Source organism: Lissotriton vulgaris, chromosome 1_2 (assembly GCF_964263255.1).
Source record: "Lissotriton vulgaris chromosome 1_2, aLisVul1.2, whole genome shotgun sequence".
In the NCBI taxonomy this organism is placed as follows: Eukaryota; Metazoa; Chordata; class Amphibia; order Caudata; family Salamandridae; genus Lissotriton; species Lissotriton vulgaris.
This window is the reverse complement of record NC_141686.1, coordinates 326,219,044-326,231,848: the sequence shown is the minus strand read 5'-3', so window position 1 is coordinate 326,231,848 and position 12,805 is coordinate 326,219,044.

The following is a 12,805-nucleotide window of genomic DNA, read 5'->3' as shown; positions in this document are numbered from 1 at the left end:
GGCATGGTCAGTTCCAGGGCTATGTTCCACTGTAAAGTCCATACCCTGTAGGGAAATGGACCACCTGAGGTGTTTGGGATTTTCACCCTTCATCTGATTAAGCCAAAGGAGGGGCTTATGGTCGGTCTGAATCTTGAAGTGAGTTCCAAACAAGTATGGCCTCAACTTCTTCAGGGCCCAAACCACAGCAAAGGCCTCCCTCTCAATATCTGACCAACGTTTCTCTCTAGGGGTCAGCCTTCTGCTTATAAAAGCAATGGGCTGGTCTTGACCTTCTATATTCAGTTGTGAAAGTACAGCTCCCACACCCAACTCAGAAGCATCTGTTTGGACTATGCACTCTTTGGAGTAATCTGGACTTTTCAGAATTGGTGCAGTGGACATGGCCTGCTTCAGGTCATCAAATGCCTTTTGAAGGCTAACTGTCCAGTGAACTTTTTTGGCATCTTCTTTGAGGTCAAGTCATTAAGTGATGTCACAATGGACCCATAATTCTTAACAAACTTCCTGTAGTAACAGACAAGCCCAAGAAAGCTCTGACCTGTGTCTGAGTGGTTGGAGGAGTCCAGTCCTTGATGGTCTGGATCTTGCTCTCCAGTGGTTGAACCTGACCCCCACCTACAAGGTGGCCCAGGTACACAACCTTGCTCAGCCCTATCTGGCATTTAGTAGCCTTGATAGTGAGTCCTGCCTTTTGCAGGGCCTCTAAAACATTCCTTAGGTGGACCGGGTGATCCTCCCAGGTGGAGCTAAAGACAGCAATATCATTAATATATGCTGCACAATAATCATCCAGACCTGTGAGGACTTGATTCACCAACCTTTGGAAGGTGGCAGGTGCATTTTTCAAACCAAAGGGCATTACCACAAATTGATAATGACCTCCTGGGGTAGAAAATGCAGTTTTGGCTTTTGCATCATCAGCTAGTCTGATCTGCCAGTAGCCTGCTGTCAGGCCAAATGTGCTGAGAAACTTGGCAGAAGCCAATCTGTCAATGAGCTCATTTGCCCTGGGTATTGGATGTCTCAATGCTGTCTTAGTGACAGCATTGAGACCTCTGTAGTTCACACAAAACCTTATCTCTCGCTTACCATCTTGGGTGTGAGGCTTTGGCACAATGACTACTGGACTGGCCCAAGGGCTCTCTGAGGGCTCAATAACTCCCAGCTCCAACATCTTTTGAACCTCTGTCCTGATACAGTCCCTGACATGGTCAGGTTGCCTGTAGATTTTACTCTTCACAGGCAGACTGTCACCAGTGTCCACCTCATGGGTGCACCAGTTTGTCTGACTTGGGGTCAGGGAAAACATATGTCTATAGGACTGTAGAACCTGTCTGCAGTCCTGCTGCTGCTGGTCAGAGAGGCTGACTGCCAAGGCTACTCCATCTACTGAACCATCATCAGGGTTCTGAGAAAGCAGGTCTGGGAGAGGGGCACTCTCTTCCTCCTGTCCCTCATCTGTAGCTATGAGCAAGCCCATGTCTGCCCTGTCAACATATGCATTCAGTCTGTTGACATGAAGCACCCTGTGGGGGCTTCTGGGAGTCCCAAGGTCCACCAAGTAGGTGACTTCTCCCTTCTGCTCAACAATTATGTGGGGTCCAGACCATTTTTCTTGGAGTGCTGCTGGGGCCACTGGCTCCAGCACCCACACCTTCTGTCCTGGCTGGTACACAGTCAGTACAGCCTTTTGGTCATGCCAAGTGTTTTGAAGTTCCTGGCCAGCCTCAAGGTTTTTAGTAGCCTTTTTCATATACTCAGACATCCTGGAGCGGAGACCAAGCACATAGTCCACTATGTCATGCTTTGGCTTTTTGATAGGTAACTCCCATCCTTCCTTCACAAGACAAAGGGGTCCTCTCACAGGATGCCCAAACAGAAGCTCAAAAGGGCTGTAGCCAACCCCCGTCTGTGGGACCTCTCTGTAGGCGAACAAAAGGCAGGGTAGAATGATGTCCCATCGTCGCCTAAGCTTTTCAGGTAAACCCTTTATCATCCCTTTTAAGGTCTTGTTGAATCTCTCCGCAAGACCATTGCATTGTGGGTGATAGGGTGTGGTGAACTTGTAGTTCACTCCACACTCCTTCCACATAGCAGTCACATATCCAGACATGAGGTTTGCACCTCTGTCTGAGACAACCTCCTTAGGAAAGCCCACTCTAGAGAAAACTCCCAAGAGGGCCTTTGCCACAACAGGAGCTGTTGTGGTCCTTAGGGGAATAGCTTCTGGACACCTGGTGGCATGATCCACTACCACCAGTATAAATCTGTGCCCAGATGCTGTTTGGGGATCCATTGGTCCAACAATGTCTATCCAAACTCTCTCAAAGAGTACCCCCACCACAGGTAGTGGTATAAGGGGGGCCTTTTTGATGCCACCTGATTTGCCACTGGCTTGGCAGGTGGCACAGGAGCAACAAAACTCCTTGGTATCTTCTGACATGTGGGGCCAGTGAAAGTGAGGGACAAGCCTGTCCCAAGTCTTTTTCTGGCCCAAGTGTCCTGCTAAGGGAATATCATGGGCTAAGGTAAGAAGGAAGCCTCTGAAGTTCAAAGGTATGACCAACCTTCTGGAAACACCAGGCTTGGGGTCTCTACCCTCTGAGTACAGAAGCCCTTCATCGCAATAGACTCTATGGGTACCTTGAGCATTCCCAGCAGCCTCATTAGAAGCTTGCTGTCTGAGGGGTTCAAGAGAGGGGCAGTCTAACTGTGCCTGCCTCAGATCTGCCCTTCAAGGTCCCCCAGTCCCAAGGAACTTAACCTGATCAGGCTCAAGTTCTTCTAGTACAGTTCCTTCTTGGATCTCAGAACATCCTTCTGGGAGGGCTGATCCTCAACCTGAGGCAAGGGGGAAGGCACTGCCTTAACCCTACTGCTCTTCCTCTTGGATGGTGTCTGGTCCATTGTTCCAGGATCCAGCACCTGTTCAGTTCTGCACTTTTTGCCTATGACCTGGTCACAGCAAGGACATGTGCTGATATTCCCAGCTTTTCTGCATGGGTCCTATACTCCACCTCAGACCAAACTGAGGTTTCAAGATCATTTCCCAACAGGCATTCAACAGGGAGGTCTGAACTTACAACAACTCTTTTGAGGCCAGTTACCCCTCGCCAGGAGAAGTTAACAATTGCCATACTATGGGAGGTAGTGGCATTGCTAGCATTGGTCACTAGGTAATTCTCAACTAGTATGATCCGTCCCGGGTCCACAAAGTCAGGCGTCACCATTTTGACACTGGCACATGTGTCACTGTAGGCCTGAGCCAACTTATTGTTAATCAAAGGTGTCTGTACTTGCCCAGGTTACTGGGGCTTACAGTAGAGGACTTTGCCATGTCCACATCACAGACTAGAACAGCCTGAGTTGGTATTCTGACTAGGCCAGAATCCATCTCAGTTCCCAGTGTCATCCCTACTACACCGTTTTGCTGGGAACCACCACTAACAGCTGGACTAGGGGGAACAGTTGCCTTAGGGGCAATGGTGGTTGAAGCTGCATCCTTTTTGGTGCACTCACTAAACCAGTGAGTACCTGTTTTACAGTAATTGCACCAAGGTTTCTTTTGAACTTCTTTCTTCTTGTTAATCTTGGGACCCCCCTCCCCCTGAGGATTTTGGGCCCTGGTGAAGACTTCCGATCTTTTGGTTTCTGATCACTACCCTTTTGGTCTGCCTTTTTCTGATCGCCACCCTTATTCTGGTTCCCAATTCTTGGGGAGAGGTCAGATCTGAGTCAATCAGGTGCTGATGCAACAGCTGGTTCTGACAACTGTTAAGAATTTGCTCTCTCATGATCAAATTGTGCAATCCTGTATAGTCCCTAACTTTACTGCCCAGTAGCCAGCCTTCCAAAGCCTTAGTAGCACAATCTGCAAAGTCAGTCCAGTCCTGAGTCTGTGTCTTCTGGGTATCTTTGAAAAACAACCTATATTGTTCAGTGGTTAGGCCGAACCCATCAATCAGAGCACTCTTCAGGACAGGGTAATTGTTAGCATCCTCATCACTAAATGTATCTGCCTTTTTCTGAAAAGGAGAGCCACAAGAATGCTGCCCACTGACTTTGGGGTACCTGCTGTACTTTGTAAACTCTCTCCAAAGCTGTTATCCATTTGTGGATGTCATCCCCACACTTGTAGGGAGGGACAATCTTGCTTAGGTTTCTATTGTCCTAGGACCTATCTTTATCCTTAGGGATAATGCTGCCACCAGTGGGTTCTACCCCACTTAACTTCTGCTCTTTAGCAAAAGCTAATCTTTCCTTGGCCAAGGCAAGCTCCTGCCTTTCAATCCTTAGATGGACCTCTTTCATTCTGGCCTGGTGTTCTCTCCTCTGAGGGAAAGTCATTCTCCTCTGAGCAGAGGCATCAGAGCCTACTGAGTGGGCAGTATGATGAGATTCCCTGGACAGGGATCTCCTTCTGCTAGAACCAAAGTTAAGTCTGCTTGAGGGTCTGAATAGGTCTTGCCCATTCTGAGCCCCATGTAGTCTTAAGTTGACCTGGTTCAGTTCACCAACATGAACCTGGCCATCACCCCTATCCTCATTCTCATCTCCAGTACTATCACTCTCATCTTGTATGAGATCTGGGAATCCTATGTGGTGGGATGACCCTCATCTGCATTGGCTGTAGGGCCTGAGCTAGAGGCTTTCTGAGCATCATATGCTTCCATCAGTTCTATCAGTTGCTTGAGGGTAGGGTTTGAACCCTGTTTTAACTTCCTTGATGTGCCCAAGTGCCTTAAATCTTGGAAAGTTAAGGTATCATATCTGGAAGGTATCCTAAAAGGATCTACCTCCACTGGGGTGGAACCACTTGGTTCATTCCTCAGAGACATGATCTAGTGAGGTGCGGTGTGTGCACCTAGCTACACTAAGTGTATCTACTAAACCTCTCTAGGAGTTGTAGTCAGGGTGTGCTACGCCCTTTAATCTACAGCAGCTAAGTTCAGTAGAACTTAAGTATTTTTAGACTTGTTTTATATGTACCTTCAAGTACCTAAATGTGTTCTTTCAAATGATATTTCAAGATTATAATGGTAAAACAACAGCAGGCTCTTATCCCAACCGCTGCACACCAATGTGAGAAGTTGGCCTGATATGTGATGTCCACTATTCTAGTGGGCACCTTGTATCAGTCCAAACAACCCTTATGGTGATTGGTTGTAAGTCAACCTTACAGACCAGCTATTCTAGAAGTAGCATGGACAAAGCAGTCTTAGGTTGAAACTCAAGAGGGCATGTGAAGCCAGCTGTTTTACCAATACAATCCCTTGAATACCAAATGAAAGAACACCACACAAGGTATATATCAAAATTATATGTATTTATTCTAATCATATACCCTCTGAACTCTTTATGAGGTCAGAGGTCTAAGCACAATACAAGATTCTTAAATAGCATACGTTAAGTTGCATGAAATACAGTTATGGCCTAGGGGCCACGCAAACCATATACTAAGAAAGTGGTATAAGTACAACAACAGAAATACAGACAAGGCCTAAGGCCTAGGGAATCGCTGGGACTACACTAGACAACCCGTAGATGATGAAGATTGTCTCCGCAGTCACGAGGTCCAGGAGGTGTCGACGATGACCAGGAGCTGATTTCGATGTTTCCCACGAAGGATCTGGATGTCTGCAGCGTCAGAATCCAGATTGGACCCAACAGGCCTTGCCAAACGCAGCCCACGCAGGAAGAGAAGATTCGCTTCAAGTCAGACCAGCAAGGTCTGGGGTGCCTCTCTTTTTCAGGGAAGCTGGAGCAAGACTGGAGCCACCAGGCAAGCAAAGAAGATTCAAGATGGCATCGTCAGAGGGCTCACTATCCAACGGGCTAGCAACCGGGATGACGTGTCGAGCAGGAAAATGCAGAAGGACCCCACGCAGAACTCGTGGAGTGTGGAGGGATGATCTTCGGTGCAGATGATGCTCGGGTCTGGGGTTTCTCAGTCCCCAATTCACAACTGCGACGAGGCCTCAGGAGCTGCGCTGTTAGCAAGAAGCCAGATGGCCAGGATGTCTGGTCCCACGTCTCTCGCGTCCACTACGGGTCTCAGCTTTGCTGTGGATGTGGTTCGAGGTCGGAGAAGTCTGGGAGTCCAGAACCTGTGAAGCAGTGTCGTCGGGATCCTTCAGGAGCTGACACAAAGCAAACCGTCTGCTTACTAGGTGGTGCCTGTTTGCACAGGGTGGTCACTCCTTGACCACAAGGGAGATTCTTCAGTCTTCTGTCGTGTAGAACTTTGAAGGTCCAAGAGTACAGCAACAAAGTTTCTTCAAGGGGTAATCTAAAGTCTCTAGACTCAGCTCCTACCTATATACTGATTTAGGGGGCTGGATTACCTACTAGGTCCCTCCTATGGGTGGGACCAGGGAAGGGGGTGGTTACACCCCTTTCCCTTCGTCCAGTTTCGCGCCACAGCTGGGGCTGGAGTGCCCCAGCAACTGGTTTGAACCGGGCTATGCATGGGACACCTTGTGTGCCCCAGGCAGTGTCTCGTTTCATTCAACCCACCCTGCCCCAATACACTATGGCCTGTCAGGGGAGGTGCTCGCACCTCCCAAGGCAGGAAATCTATTGTCCAGGCCTCCCTCGCTGGAAGGGCTCCCAGCTGCAGGAGGTCAGACTCATGTCTGTGGCAGCAGCATCCATTTTGTGATGCTGAGGCTTTGTTTAACTTTGACCGGGCAAAGCTAAGAGTACATGTCTTCTCCCTCTAGAAGGGTGGAATGCTACCCCCGTTGCCAGAACTGGCGAGGGGGTAGTATTGCAAAGCATAGGACACCTTACACGACATGTTTCGATAAAGCCAAACCAAAGTTAGTAATAACCACAAGGATTATAATGCACTTAAAAGTATATGGTGTGGCGTTATCATAGAACAGCACTCTGCCTTCAGGATTGTCAAGGCCTGCCATAGGAGTGTCTTATAGGTATATATGTGTCCATATGTAAAGGTAGGTATAGGGATACTATACCTAAGCAAGGGGTGATTACACAACCTTGCCCCAGCTGAGTGATCAGCCAGTTGTGTCAATGTGGAAGGCCAGCCATGGGTGGCATAATACATGCTGCAGCCCCTGGTAGGCCTTTGGTGCACCTATGCCCTGGGTACCTAAGGTACACTGTATAGGGACTCATAAGGTGACCCAATATCCAATCAGGCATGTGCCTAAAGTACATGGTATGAATTTAGGAGAGAACAGCTGGGCTGTGGGTCTGATTAGCAGCCCCACAGCCACACTAGTGACGAAAAACCAGACTATCAGAGCAAAAAATGGGGGTGAACATAGGAAGCAGACCCTACTCTCCTACACAAGGGACAATGGTAAATGCTAGAAAGGGACAACAGTCTGTCACCAGGAATGTGTCCAGCTTCAAGAAGACAATGGAGGCGGAGGTGAACCCCGAGGTCTCTGAATATCAGGACCCTTTACCGAACTTATCTCCCTCTGGATCGCTCACTGTGAGGAATGCCTTGCCGGAGTAGCAGAGACAAGCTAGCCAAGGAAGTGATGGTGGTGCCCACTTGACCGGCCAAAACGCTGCGGCCTAGTCGGCTGAGCGAACCCCGGCTGGGGCTACATCTCCCTGTGTCCGGAGCCAGAAGTATGGCCTCCGGCTGAATCCAGGACTGATGTCAACGGCTAAGAGACTTAGGGCCAGCTGTAGGTAATTTCTATTTACCGATTCTGAAATACCGAATCGGTAAATGGGATGTAGATAAAAATTCGGTACATTTTACCGAATCAGTAATATTCGGTATTACCAATTCGGTACTTACCGATTCAGTAATTCCCATTCATTCCTATGGGCCTGGAGGCACATAGGAATGAATGGGAATTACCGAATCTGTAATAGGGGGACCATTTTCAAGAGTGACAGGGTGTCACATTGACACCCTGTTGCACCTCTGAATAGTGCATGGGTGCACATGTGGCACACATACATGCCCTAAGGGCATGTATGTCTGCCAAATGGCACTTTTAAAAAAACAAATAATTGCTTTTTCAAAGGTATTCGGTATTTACCACCAACTTGTAGTTGGTGGTAAATAACGAATCCTTAAATGAAAAATGCACTCACTTGAGTGCTCCCTACATTAAGGATTCTGTAATTTACCGAATCGGTATTTTAAGAATTCGGTAATTTACCGTTTCCTTAAATTACTGTTCGGTAAATTACCGAATTCTTAAACCTGCCTCCCTACATCTCAAACCCTAAATAACGGTCGAAATTCAGTAATTTCGGCCGTTACTGACCGGTATTGGGCTACCTACATCTGGCCCTTTGTATGTACCTCACCCTGAACTAAGAAAAGTTAACGATCTAGAACTAAAAGAAAGGAGAGATGTAGAGAGCCACCCAGACTCTCTACAACAATGTTGCGATGCAGCCACGCATCCATGCACCCCTCGGGGCGGGCTCGTCCCGAGGGTATAAATAAATGGGATGAAGACCACTCAGGGTCTTCCGGCCGAGAGCACAGGCATTGTCTCCTGTGTGTTCTTTAGCACCGCAGCTGCGGCTCATGTGACCCGGGCCCGCCGCGCTACAGCTATAACAACACAACTCCGCTGACCGCGCCAGCCAGCTGCCTTTTAGGCACGCCAAGGAAGGGTCAAAGGTCGGGCTAGGAAATTAAATCTGAGCCGTACATCAAAGCAAGGCTCTGTGTGAAACGATGGAGATAACTCTGATGTGACAATGTGCCGGGCACAGCGCGGCTCACCCTCGGCTTGAAGGAGCTGAGGCCGCTCTTGCGCCAGCTGTCAATATACGAGGGGTTCAGGCCCCTAGAGAGGCCCGGGGGAGGGGGAACACGAGCTGCTGCAGGCTCAGTAATCCTCTGAAACAGCGATAAGGCTGTAGTGGGCGACTGTGGGGCATACGCTTGATCAATAGCATTTGAGTCTAAGACATACACGCTAAATCGGGGTCTTTTCCATGAGTCATCATGAATGTGGCTACACTGCAGACCATGCGCTACATTTCCTGAGGACAGACAGACCTGCCCATTCCGTCAGTGAGCTGGCTCTCATCAAAATGTGGTGAAAGTAGCTTGCATACCCACACACAGCATTCGGTGCCTTTGCCATCGCCCAGGCACAGCCTCTTGTAACCTGTAGGTCCATGGAATTGCCTGTGTGTCTTCCCAGCATGCGAGTCTACAGTCACTGCTGGTTTTGGCAGTGAAAGAGAATTTTCCCGCGCTCCTGTCTGAGGGCCAGATAGGCGACCTTGTGCATCCCATCTTGCCGCGCGCTATGCTGGTGAGAAATTGGGGGCGGGTTGGAGGGGATGAGGGGGTAGGAGGGAGGAGGGAGGAGAAGAGAGTGGCAGATCAATAGGCGCTGATTGTGGCCAGCAAAGAAGCTCGCCAATTAGAAAATCTCCCTCCATCGTCGGGGGCCCCGCCGCCCGCTGCGGAGAGTCGGCGTCGCCGCTGGTGCAGGCTCATTATTCACAGGGCGTGCTGCAGACAGCGACGTCCCATGGGCTGCGGGAGGGGTCGCAGGCCGGGGATTAATGCGACAGAGGAACCGCCGGCCACGGAGCACAGCTCCGACCGGGAGAGGTCAGAGGCAGCCGCGGTGAGAAGCGGAGGCGCAACCCGCGCAGCGCCTCTGAGATAGTCCCATTGGCTGAGCCCACGATCTGTATGTATCAGGACACGTGTCCTAAAGCAGTACTCTGGAGAGCAATATGCATATGCAATCAATGTTTAAGTGACGCATAATACGTTGAGGCAACACATCCTTAATGCTGACATTAATCGAGTAAAATGTACCTTTAAAACTGAGATAAAACAATATCCAGTTCCACCTCTTACTCGAGACATGCTTCAAACAAGCTCGCGAGGCAACAGGGGGGAGGAGGGGGGCCTGCACAAGTGGGAGTGATAATTGCTGCCATATGGCGGTGTGTGCTCCCGCAAGCAGAATGCCTCACGTGCATGCGTTGTCATTGATGGCAATGGAACGTGTGCACGTTTTGGGCTGAAAGCCAAGGCTATTGGTCCTGGTGCCACTGTACCTGCTGTACTATAGACAGCAACGTCCCTTCAACTGTCCAGACGTGTAGCTACATGCCCCCTATACATGATTATTAGACAAAAACTACATACTAGTTTGAAAGGTGTCAAAAGACATGTTTTGAACAAATGTAGATCATGACCATATGGCGTTGGCAGACACTTTTATATCATATGTAAAACCATGACCATCTGGAGTTACCGACATGGAATAAATGAGCCTGTGTTTGCTTTCATCGTGTATAGGAGTGTGAACAGGTCGCAGGTACTAACCGCTCTTCACCATGTTGTAATTGGGAATTACAACAGATAGAAAGACTGTCATGAGTCATGACTGCACTTAAGATATGTGTTTCATGTACCCCATTATTCACGTTTGAGGGAAGCGAGCTTCCTGTTAGCACAAGTGATGCCAGCTTTTCCATGTAGCATGGATTCAGCATACATTTGTATTTGGCAGAATTTAATTTACGGCACCTTCGCTTCATTTTTGGAATGCTGATATTGACTCATCCTATCTGAGTGCTAACATTTCTGTATCTGACTACTGTCATTTACCTTCTAGGTTCAGTAGCTGGTAGATGAAGCAGACAGAGGTAGTGGCCATGTTTAATTGCTTGTGTTGGGTGGCATGACAATAAGGTATTAACAGCCATATGTTGTTGGGCACTAACAGTTCTTATTTCCCCTCTTCTCAGTTTGATTCCTCACATCTAGCCCATGGTAGTGGGCAGATAACTAAGATTTAAAGCTCTGTGCAGAAGGCTTTGTTGCTGGTAATTCCTTAAGTAGAAGCCACTGATGTGTAATTATTAGTCTAGTGACCCTGATATGTCTCAGAGCTAATCTGGCCACCACATAACTATTCTTCCAGTATGTATACCATTAATAGGCGAGGAAATTAGCATTTAGGCAATTGCTGTTGATTGTGTACCCTCCAACAGCAATGACATCAGCTTGAAAACTCCAAAGTGATGGATAAAAAATGCTTGAATGAATCTGAACCACTGGTAATTACTCGGTGCGCTCTACTTGCCACACTTTTCTAGCTCTTATGTTCTAATCGCGACAAAGCCCAACCCCCTGTACATTTTTCTTGAACCAACATCCCCTGGCCTCTCGGGTTGCAGTCCAGTCCAAACTGATAACTAGGGGTTGGCGGAATTTGCGAAATTCACTTTCGCAAACTATCGCGAAAATGTTGAAAATCTCCGCAAACATACGGAAATATCGCGAAGACGCAGAAGTTTTTTTTCCCGCCTGTTCGTGATATTTTCTACGTGATCGCGTTGAAAAATGTCTCGCCAACTTAGCCATGCAGTCGCTCATTGGTGCGGCCATCTTGTTTTCACTTGTCCCGCCTGCCCGCGATACTTATTTCCTGTTCCGGGCTCTCATGCTCTCGCTCGCGATGGAGAATGACGTGTTCGAGATCTCATATTCTCGCGGTGCATGATCGCGAGACAAATGACGTGATCGCGAGACAAATGACTTGATCGCGGGAGCAAACTCTCGCAAGGTAACTAAAATGGATACCAACAATCCAACATCTTGTGGAGAAAGCGACCGGATCGGGAAAACTTGTCAGCGAACGCGGGGATTCATTCAGGTAAGGCGATCGCACACGCGAGAACATATTTTCACAGCGCGAGCAAGAAAAAAATTTCCGGGACGGTGCAGATTGCGGAAATTTTGACATTTTCTGGCTCTCCGCGGAAAGCGAAAATGACAAATTATCGCAATTTCTGCAAGCAGAACGAAATTTACCGCCCAGGCCTGCTGATAACCCTTTTTTTGCAGAACACAATCAACCCTTGATGCTATTGGCCTGAGCTAAAGATAATTATCTAAACTGCTGCCTGTGACCAGGTTTTCTTATTAAAATATGGGCTGTTAAGAATATCCTTTTAAAGGTGTGTTATTAACCCCAAACCTACTTCCTGGGCCAGTAAAGATGTTTGTTTGCTTAGTATGTTTAAAGATATAGGTCTCATTATTTGCTTTATGAGCTTGCAGCCTTACTTGATAAAGCTACCAGTACCAGAAGAATTACAAAGAAGCTCCTTTTAACACCTCGTCCTTTTTCTTTTTAGATCTATTAATTAAATTTGACTCTGCTACTACTAGATTATGAAGTTTCCCACTTCCCGCTTGTCAAATTTCACCAAGGCCATATGTATCAAGCCTTTTTCCCGTTTGCAAAGGGTCAGATTCTCAGAATCTGCCCGTTTGCGAATAGGAAAAAGCCTTTTGGGATGTATCATCCCAAAAGGCCATCGCAAAATAGAGAATTGCAAAATTTGTCATTCTCAATTTTGCGAATGCAATTAAGGAATTGCAAATTGCGATTCCTTAAATGCGATTCTAGAAGCACCAGAAATTTGCTATAATGGCAAATTACCACCAACTTCAAGTTGGTGGTAATTTGCAATTTTCTTTATAAAAGCACTTTTTGATTTTTAAAAGTGCCGTATGTCGCACATACATGCCCTTTGGGCATGTATGTGCGCAAAATGTGCACACATGCACATTTCAGGGGTGCAACATGGTGTCCTTTTGGCACCCTTGCAACCTTGAAATTGCATTCCCAATTTGCGATTCTCTAATTGGTAATCGCAAAATGAGAATGTCTTCCCATTCATTTCTTTGGGTCTCCAAGCACATAGGAATGAATGGGAAGGTATTCCTTATTTGAGAGTCTCAATTTGCGATTCGCAAATAAGGAATATGAGTCTCTGGCCTTTTGCAGTCACTCCATTGGCTGCC